Genomic DNA, 10,845 nt, shown 5'->3' with positions numbered 1-10,845 from the left:
TATGATAATCCTAGATGTAACATGGTGGTTTCTTGCAATGATTGTGTAGTTTCAGATTGGATGCGTGTGATTTTACCTATAGTTATGGAAAGGGGAGTTTGTGTAATCACAAACATGGGTGCGAGTAACAGTACAAAATGAAATTCTATGCAATAAGCAAACTTTGTTTTTTTAATTAGTCTTATAGATAAATGTTCTTCCATTGTTTCCTTTTCTGGGCAGTGGATCCATTTGGTGCACAGGAAAAAGTTGTAGAAATAGCCAGTAGCCTGGGATTGAATGTATCTATTGGTGTTGGTTATGAGGTTTCTGTTGGCAAAGCAGGTATTTCAAGTCACTTTTAGGAGGTACTTGGTGAATTGCAGATAATACGTTGAAGACTTTATGAACACTAAGTGCTACACAACATTCAATTAAATCAAGGAATGTTTTATGATTTAATTATGTCTTTATTTTAATTGGATAACAATAAGTACTATATATCTTAACAAAATTTACATTTTGTTGTCTATGTAGGTTCGAGATCACCTCATGAGAAATCACATAGCATGGAAGGTGTAAGGTTCTACTACTTCTAATTGTAACTTTGATTGGTAAATAATATTTGCATCTCTAAAGTTTGATATAATTGTGCCTGTTTCTTTCACTGTAAAATGTTAGCTGTACCAGTCTGTGGTACCCTTTTGCAAATTGGTCATGAAATATCTATTTGCTGTAAATTAAGATTGTGACCCATTAGCAATTTATAGTATTGTCAACTTTATGTGGTCTTTTGAGATGTTGGACCTTACCTTTTTAGTATGATTGATGAAGGGTATTAGCACATATCTTGGAGCAGCTCCCATTGTTGAATGTTTGGAAAAGCACCAACTTAATGTAGTAATAACTTCTCGTGTTGCAAATGCTGCCTTATTTTTGGCGCCAATGGTATGAATTTTGTTTATTCTCATACAAAATTAATTACTCTTAAGATATTTCCAAGTTTTCCAAGTAAAAAAAAAGGTTTGCTTTATAAAAATATAAAAAGTAGTAATGTTTCTTCCTTTCTTATCCATCTGTGTAAAACTGTTATTGGAAAGGTTGTAATATTGGGTAGTGAGATCATTGAATGGGTAATTTTACCTAAAAGTTTCATCACATCTCTTGATTGTGAGCAACATAACTAGAATTTTGCTTTACTAATTGTGTCATGGTTTGATTTAGACAGGATAATTTCTAAAGGATTCTTCTGTTGTATGAATAGATATATGAACTGGGTTGGAAGTGGGACAATTTAGAACTTCTAGCACAGGGGTCTCTGGCTGGCCATCTTCTGGAGTGTGGTTGTCAACTTACTGGGGGATACTTCATGCATCCAGGTGACTTGTAAATTTAGTTTAATCAACGTTAAAAAAGGGGGCTTTGAAGGCAAAAGTGTAGCTTCTTCTTTTTTGTTATTGTTTATACAACAACGCTTCTTATATAAAAATATATGTGGTCATAGTGCTATGTATTTGTTTCTTTTAGGTGACAAATATCGGGACATGTCTATGTCTCAGCTCCTTGATTTGTCACATCCTTATGCTGAAATAAGTTCTGATGGAAGAGTATGCATAGCAAAGGCATAACATAGTGGTGGGGTCTTAAATTTCAGTACTTGTGCTCAACAACTTCTGTACGAAATTGGGGACGCCAGTAGCTATGTCACCCTTGATGTGGTAAGTTTGTGTTCGTATAGTTCTATTCCGAATGAAATGGGAGAACAATAATTGACTAAGGTCGTTATCTATTTGTCCTTAAATGCAGATTATTGATCTTCAGAATGTTTCATTCTCTCCCTTGTCAAGTTGCAAGGTTCTTTATGTTGGAGCAAAATCCTCTGCTGGTTCGGTCCCTGAAAAACTCCTGCAATTGATTCCAAAGGTGATGCTTTTAATGATTCTGGCTGATTCATTATGTAATACATAAGCAGCAAATGGAGGTTTATTCTCTCTGTGTACCATGCTTGTGCTTGAAAGTTTTATTTGGAGCTCTGATGCATATTTAATCACTAAAGAGAGCTCGTCTTTCTATTGCTACCATTGAAATACCTTGATTTCAATAGTCTATGAAAATATGGGAGCCACTCTTATCTTTTATCGCTTGCTTTGGTCAAAGACTGCTCATAAGTTCCAAGATCGTTATCCTTTGGTGGTACTAATAGCCTGTGTTCTTATAAAATAAGGACTGTTGGTGTCAGTCAATGCAATCGATTCTTGGTTAATTTAGCACTAATACCATATCCAGTGTAATTGGTTACATTTATTGCATCATTGGCCTACATGTTTGGAATGCCTCTGTGCTTGTTTAAATTTAAGTCATTTGAAGTGCTCAAGCTATTTTTTTTTTACCATCTTAGCCAGCGTCATATTCCCTAAGATTATGCTATCAGGAAGGAGTTAACCTTTTATCATAGTGTTTGCCTTCACTATTTAAGCATATATTTCTCCTGTGACATGTGATCTTCCCCTCTCCTTTCTTTCCGTCAATAGTTAACATTAACCATATTTTTGCTCTGTATTGAAAACCCTTTTTTGTTCCTTGGTCTGTGGTTATACTAATGTGCTGTTGTCAAAAATTTTAGGACTGTGGTTGGAAAGGATGGGGTGAGATATCTTATGGAGGATATGAATGTGTTAAACGTGCAAAGGTTGCAGAATTCCTGGTGGATAAGTTTTAAGATTTTGCTACGGCTATTTATTTATTACATAATAAAACTATTCAAATGAGGGGAAAAAATGAATTTTTGAGTGTTTGCATTGTATTAATCTATTTTTGATGTTTTATTAGGTCAGATCATGGTTGGAAGAAATATTGCCTGACATCAACAGTTCTGTATTTTCTTATATAATTGGCCTAGAAAGTCTGAAAGCAACTAGCATTGGTGATGACGCTTCAGCTTCAGCCGCTAGTAATGATGTAAGGTTGCGTATGGATGGATTATTTGAGCTGAAAGAACATGTAGTCCAATTTACTAGAGATGTTACAGCATTATATACCAATGGACCAGCTGGTGGTGGTGGTATCAGGTCAAGTTCTTATCAGCTTCTGAACCTATTTTCTAATTTACTAGCATTTTAATGAGCTTACACATTCCTTGGTGGTTATAGATTCATCTCTAGATGCAATAAATCTTTGGTTCTTTATTTTCATAATAATTGGTTTCCTGTGCTCAAAACCGAATGAGAAGTTGTAGATTGAATTGTTGTTAGAGCTCATGAAGTTAGTTATTTACTGATTAGTGGTGCCTTCCTAAATATACAATCGAAGATATATTTAATAGAGATTGACCTTACTGTATTCACCTTTATATTATGCGTTTTCTATTCCCCGATTGTTGTGATTGATCTATTTCCACTGATTATTATTTTTTTCTTTACTGACTGCAGTGTTGGACACAAGAGAGAGGTCATTCTTGAAAAAAAAACGGGTACTCTCTATGCTACATCATCTATCTCACCATCGATTTCCAAAATAGTGTTTAATCTCTCCTCTTTGCACACCACAATATGAACTTCTGAGTTGTGTTTCTCTGTTTTTGGTCATTCAGCTCAATCGTGAACATGTTGCTTGGAAGAGATCCATAAAGCGCACTGTAACAAAATCAAATCCTCCAAGAATTAGCCATGAAAACCTCATTAAAACTCTAGTTTCTCAAGGATCAGTAGAAGATGTTTCATTTTCTGAAAGTGACATCTCTCCTGCACACTGTAACTTGTGGGATGATTTTAATTGGCTTTTACATTTGCAAGTGGAGAGCATTTTATGGTTCTAGTAGTGTCATCATGCCAATGAAAAATCATTTGAGACCTTGGATGATATGAAGGTATTTCCTTTACCTAACTGTAATTTCATTCTTAGTTCATAGCTTTGGAATTCTGTTTCACATTATTGCTGCTGCTGTCTAGTACTAGTCAAAGTAGTTTTTCTTTTCCTGTGACAACACTACTTCATGCTTCTCTTGCAGAAAAATTGTGATGTGTTAGACCCAAATTGCCAACCCAAGAGATCTAGCTATGGGTTACCTGAGGACAAATTTATATTTGCTTGTTTTAACCAACTATACAAGATGGATCCTGATATTTTCAATACATGATTAGTCGAGTGTTTATATTTGCATAACTTTGAATTGATTGAATCACAGCAATAACTATACTGATTCATGTGTCGATAAATGCAGGTGCAACATCCTTAAGCGAGTACCAAATAGTGCACTTTGGCTTCTCAGATTTCCTGCTGCTGGCGAGTCGAGACTCTACAATTGAACTGCCATTTTACCATTTCTCAAGATAAATCATTTACATGCATAATATTTGAATTCTTCTTTGTTATTTATATTTCATAATGTAGTAATGGGTATTTATCTTACAAAGGAAAGATAAATTAGTAACTGATAAACTATTGGTGTTCCAGATGCTGTTCAAAGAGGTGTACAACGAGATCAGATTATTTTCACAGATGTTGCCATGAAGGGTGAACATATCAAGCGCAGTGCTTTAGCAGATTTATTCTTGGACACGTAAGCATGCTTAATACTTTTTTTTCTATTTTTTTATTATTCAAGTGTATTTATCTTAGTACAATACAATATGTAACTTTATTTTGACATTTGATGTTGCTATTGCTGATTGATTTTGCTATTGCTGTTTTGTTTCTTTTTTTTTTTTTGGTGGTGTGTGCTCTGTAGCATTGCATTTAGTTAGCTTAATATTTAGCTCATATTTTCTTGAGTCGTTGCACCAGAATTCCCTTAATCAAGAGCCATATTCTGTCAGAAGTGAATCATGTCTTGTTAACAGAATGATTTTTCAACTGGTTACAGGTCTTTCCCAGAGCTTGGACAACAATTTTGATTTCTCTAGACAATAGTGGCATGTGGAACCTTCGAACAGACAATCTAAACTCGTGGTATCTAGGCCAGGAAATGTACATTAGTGTCGTAAACTCTGAGTTTGTGAGAAGAATTGCAGAAGAAGCAGAAAGTAAGTTCAATTCAATTTTGTTTTCTGGTTTTAGATATGCAACACGCATTTTATTGAATTTTCCTCTTTTTTATTTCTATTTAATGTGATAAACATTTCCAAGTCTATACTTACTTTACATTTATTCAATAAGACCAAATAAGAAAAGAATAAGAAAGAAAAAAGTCTATTGTTCTTAAAGATTATAAAAATCTGAAATCATCAATTGCTGAAGTCTACATATTTTATATTAATTGCACTCTTTGTTTCAAGGATGGAATCATGAAACTATACAATTAATTTCAGTCACATTTTTTTACAAGTGGTTTGAATCATACTCAGATTGAAAAGAGAGAATAAAAAAGATAAGTGAAGGGACTAAACTATAAGTTGCAATCAACATGAATTAGAAATTAGAAATGCCACAAAGAATAAGACAATAAAATTTTTAAATTATGAAAAGAAAAATATTCGTGTATAGTCTAGCCAAAAGAGCAAAAATTTCTTCATAAATGGCTTATTTAGTCCTATTATAATCGTGCCATTGGTTTCTGTTGTGGGTCTTGGACTCTTTGCAAGGGGATTCCCACTTGTAATGTCCAGAAAACTCTGTTACTTTAGCTTTTTTTTATAAGCTAAAGCTATTACATTTTGCTTTGATTTTCCCTGAAAAAGATGCGATTTTTACCTGTGTTTTGGGGGTAACAGAAGTGTTTGTACATTAGTAACAAGGTTTTAGTTGCTGGCATAGTCTGGTGGCCATATATTTTCCCAATGTCCCCACTCAAGGGCCTTAAAAACAGAAAGAGGACTTAGATCACTATTGGGTTCCATGATTAATGAGTTGATTGAGTAATCAAGATAATGATTTAGGCAAAAGATTTGTTTTTTTTAATCAACTGGGGCTCACTTTTGTGTTTGGTGCTCATCAGGGTTATAATATACTTTTCTTTCATCCTTTTTATTTATCTTTTATAAGGTAATCTAATTTCTGTGTTGTATGTTAGTATTTGATGTTGAATTGGTCCACCGTTAAGAGTGCAAGTTCTTATTGTATGTCCTGAAACAAGTTCTAGCTAGTGATAAATCATAGTTATGATTAGACTGAGATTGGCTATAGTGCATGCTTAGATTCAGGACATACCGCCTGGAAATTTGGTACCTAATAGACTTTGGAGTCCTATGCCCCAGTTGGTGCTTATATTGGAAATCTAGTACTGGTTGGATAAAATGAGATTATTGGCTACACATAGGGGTAGGGACTCAATGGGATGCAACAGACTTATTTATTTCTTTTTTCATAACCAATTTTTTTATGAGTACATAGTATGATCATATTGTTTTTAAGTTGCTGAAATATTGTTTATTTTAGTATTTTAGTAGCTGAATTTAAGATAGAATGAGCGGAAATGATGATGATTATGAAAATGATGATTTTTTTTTACATTTGAGTTGGAATATGTTTCTTTATGTTAAGTTTGAACCATTAATGAATATAGTTTATGATTTTAAATTTCTTCCCTTAATTGCAAGAAATAAACTAAAGCTTCGAATGTGTTTTTGGTCCCCTTTCTAAAATTGTTTGGTTTTAGTTGTTTACTCTTTCTTTGGAAAGATTATATGATATGCGATTGCATATCATTTTGTCCAATGACTGAAATTTAGATTGTGGTTTTGTAACCTTTGAGACTGTTTTTAATTGTATTAACGTGCTGCTAGTTGGTAAGATTATGGGTTTTCAATCCCCTGCTCTTAAATTTCTAAAAAATTTAGGGTGGTTTCCTTTTTGATTTGTAAGTTCTGGAAGATGAATTCTGGGTTTGTTCTACAATTGAAATCATATTCATTTTGTTCTTTCGTGGAAAACAGGATTACATGCCAACTGTTTTCGACAATTTCAGTGCAAATGTTGTTGTGAATGAAAGCTCTGTTAAATTGGGATTACGGGATACAGCCAGTAACTATGCATGATTGCAATTTAATTTAAGCAATTGTGTTATACATATTTTGTTGCAAATTGCTGTGCCAACTAGAACAGATGTTCCAGAGTGTATACTTCTGTCTAAATTTGCATTGCTTCTTCTTGTGTTTGCCTGATTTGCAAATAGTTTTATTCTTTATGTTTCATGATTTCTTTTTGTTTCCTTGATTAATTCAAGCCCTGGCAGAAGTACTAGCATCTGTTGCATTTTAGGAATTCTTCTTCTTTAGCAAGGAGAGAAAAACTCATTGGAATGTCTAAATTTAAGTTGAATTCCTTGTGCTAGATCCTGTAGTAGTTTAATGTGTTTCTATGTCTGAATTTGAGCTATAAGCTTTATGTTTTGAGTTCTAGGTTACTTCTGATTGTAGCTTGGGGTTGATGCAGAATAGTGTTCTATTTTGTCTCTCCATCTTTTTACTGTAATTGTTTTAAAATAATTTACTCAGTCAACAATAGTTAAGATTTTTTTTTTCAGAGTTAAACAACTTACCTTGTTTGAGGAAGTACACCTCAATTCTAAGTGCATTTTGTTTGCTTTGTTGCTAAAATTCAATTAATACACTATTTCATATTGCATTTTCACAGATCAAAAACTCACAAGCCAGGTCCATGAAATTATTGGACCAATTAACGGCAGATTTGGAACATTGACAGCTGTTCCAATACATCACTCGGTTCATTTATGGCCATCTTAGTCAGTAATTACTATATGAATGGACAATTTATATCTCACTATATTCTTTTTGGGCTATTTGGTATTTGGACAAATGTTTTAAGTGTTGTTGACAGTTGTGTATATTGAACCGTATCTTATCATTGTTAGATTAAGCAATCACTCTTTTAGACACAATGGTTCTATATTTCAAATGGTATAGGCTTACCTTGTACGATTAAAATAGGACCTTGAGAGTGTTAAGCTTGGTATAGATCACATCAGTGACCCATCTATGTGGTATCTTGATGAGTAGGTCACATCATTGTGCCCCATCTTTGTTTTTTTCTTGAATTGAACCTCAGTTTCTCATGCCAGTGCGTCAACTAAATGTCAAAACATAAAAACTAATAAGCTATATGTATTTTCATTCATATGATATTTATACACTCCAATTTTGCTATGATTATTTCTCACATGTTAGATGTAACTTTCTAGTTCCTAAGGAGTAACGACTGTGTACTCTTTCTGATCCTATCTTTCTTTCTTTACAGGATCGCTCTCTTGATTTCCATGCTTTATGTGCTCTATATGCTGTCACGGGTACAATTTTTTGTTCTTTTTAATCTAGTCTCAGATTATTTTTATTCCGCAATGATGCATTCCAATTTTCTTACTTAATTTATTTTTGCGCATACCTTTTTTCTCTTGATTTCCTTATTGTAAACTTACCTGCCCCCCTCTCTTTCCCTACTTCCTTTGGGGTTTGAAAAAGCTATCTTAAAAGTCATCTTTTACATCATATTAGCTATCTGTTTCTTTGGATATAAAAAATATCTCTGAATATTGTTGCTATGAAACTTTGAGAATGAAAGACAGAGTGCTGAGGTACATGACAGTGAGATATTTAATATATTTGTTATTAGTTTTAGAAAGATCCCATACTTGTATTTGTGAAGTTATAGATGGACTATAATTTACTAATAATGATGCAATTAAAGGCTATTTGTGCACTAATATTCAATTGCTCATACTGGTATGATTTTATATGAAACTTCATTGTAGTGGAATTGTTACTCTCTGATACATTCACTCTCTATATTTATAGCATATGTACTTTACTGGTTAGTGGTTACAAATTGTTTTGGAGATAAAATAATTAACTTTTGTCTACCCTTGAAGCCCAAGACCTTGATCAATTGTGTATTTGTCCATTACTGTACAATTCTGTCTACAAAGATAGCAGTTATTCTTTGGGAAAAGCTATCCTGGCTACTAAAACAGACATGCTGCATAATAGCTTTTTGTTTGGTTATTTATTCTAGGTGTCAATATCTCTATTCGTGTTTGGGTTTGGATTGTGTTAAAGGGATTGTCAATATCTCTCTTGATGTTGCAAAATAGTATTTGATTCATAACTAGAAGGGATCCTTCTCTGACAATGATTTTGGTCCAGAATTGTTGGTTAATAAAACTTCCAAGTTTAGTCTGTTGTGTTTTCTCTCTCTGTTTTTTTTTTTTTTTGGCAGTGGCTTCGATCATAAAGCACACTCTGCTGCTAATTTTTGTAGCTTAGTTTATTGTGGTGTTCTATTTGTGTTTCTCTTTTATGAGTTTCTTATGGCTTGTTGGACTTAGTCTAAATACATGGTCATGCTCTTTATTTAATCTCTCAAACTATTTCAGACTAATGAATTGGCACAACCATTTATGCTCTTTATTGCTTCTTTTTTAGTAAGCCTAATCACATGTTTGCCTTGGACACATATAATATGAGTGTCATCTAGATTCTAGGCCATTGGATCTTATATATATCTTACATCATGCAGCTATGTTTATATGCACACAAGCATATGTAGTGCTCTTTATTACTGTTATGGTTGGAATAGTATGGTACATATATAAATTTTGTTTAACTTCTCTATTGTTTCCTTCCTCTCTTTCTCTTTCACACATATACATGAACACATGATTTCATACTAAAAAAAGAACCAATGTCTTATAATTTAGTGTTTGGTTTCTTTGTTTGCTTTGGTGTAGTTGTGAATTCATTATTTTATATGTGGTGTCCTCTCTTGGAAATAATTTCCATAGCATTTTTCTTGAAGTAATTTGTGATGCTAGATAATAACAATAAAATATTTATTTGTTTATTTTTGCAGATGTGACAAGCGAAATAGAAAAGGATACTTAATTTTGAAGGCTTTTTGTTGGGCAGCTGTAGAATATTTTGTGCTGAAAGTAGTAGAATATGTTGAATATTTAAGACTACTTGAATACTAAAAGAACATTTTGTCATTGATGACAGTGTTGAATGTTTTAAACTAATTTGTAGATTGTTAATACAATGTTGAATGTTTTTACTTTTTGTTATTTGAAAATCAAGTTCATTTGATGATGCTAGTATATATTAGAAAGCTAATTTTAATTATATAAAAAAAATTAAAATGTAATAGAATAAATTAGTGTTATAATACGAAAATTGTGTTATAATATCTATTACAATAACACTTTTTATGCAAAGAATTGTGTAATGCAAACTTCATTATATAACACAAATAATGTGTTATACTAAAGTGTAGTATAACACAAAAAAAGTGTTATACTAAAGTATAGTATAACACAAAAAATGTGTTATACTAAAGTGTAGTATAACACACATTTATAAGTATTGAAATGTGTTATATAATCGACTATAAATAACATAATTAAACACTTATCTATTTATTAAAATAACACATAAATTGTGTTATCGTTGACAGTATAATAACACATCTGTATAATAATGATAAAGTGTTAGGTAAAGTACCCTGACCTACGATAACATAGTCGGTCTTAACACATCAAAAAGTGTTACGGTATGTTTTAATAACACATTTTCGGTGTTATTAAAAGCATTTTTTCCTGTAGTGCTACAATAACAAATTGGATTCCTCCCCTTCCCTTGGGTAGTGTCTCGATCAGGTCGATTCCCTATACAGCGAAAGGCCAAAGGCTTTGCATTTGTGTTAATTCATTAGGTGCCACCCGGGGTATCTTGGAGAACATCTAACACTCATGGCACCTTCTGACATACTCTATCGAGTCTTCATTCATCGTCAGCCAAAAGTATCCTCGCCTTAGGATTTTCTTTGATAGGCTCTGCCCTCCAGCGTGATCTCTAGAAAACCCCTCGTGTACCTCCATCATTAACAGCTTTGACTGATCTGGTGTAACACACCTTAGCATTT

At 32.9% G+C, this 10,845-nt stretch overlaps 1 pseudogene; it reads left to right on the top strand.

The window, feature by feature from the left end:
* Window positions 1–305: 305 nt before the first annotated feature.
* On the top strand, window positions 306–4,871 carry LOC133785204 (uncharacterized; annotated as a pseudogene).
* Window positions 4,872–10,845: the final 5,974 nt, after the last annotated feature.

This window comes from Humulus lupulus, chromosome 6, assembly GCF_963169125.1.
Source record: "Humulus lupulus chromosome 6, drHumLupu1.1, whole genome shotgun sequence".
NCBI classification, from domain to species: Eukaryota; Viridiplantae; Streptophyta; class Magnoliopsida; order Rosales; family Cannabaceae; genus Humulus; species Humulus lupulus.
The sequence above is the reverse complement of the archived record's forward strand: the minus strand, read 5'-3'. Positions and strand labels throughout refer to the sequence as shown.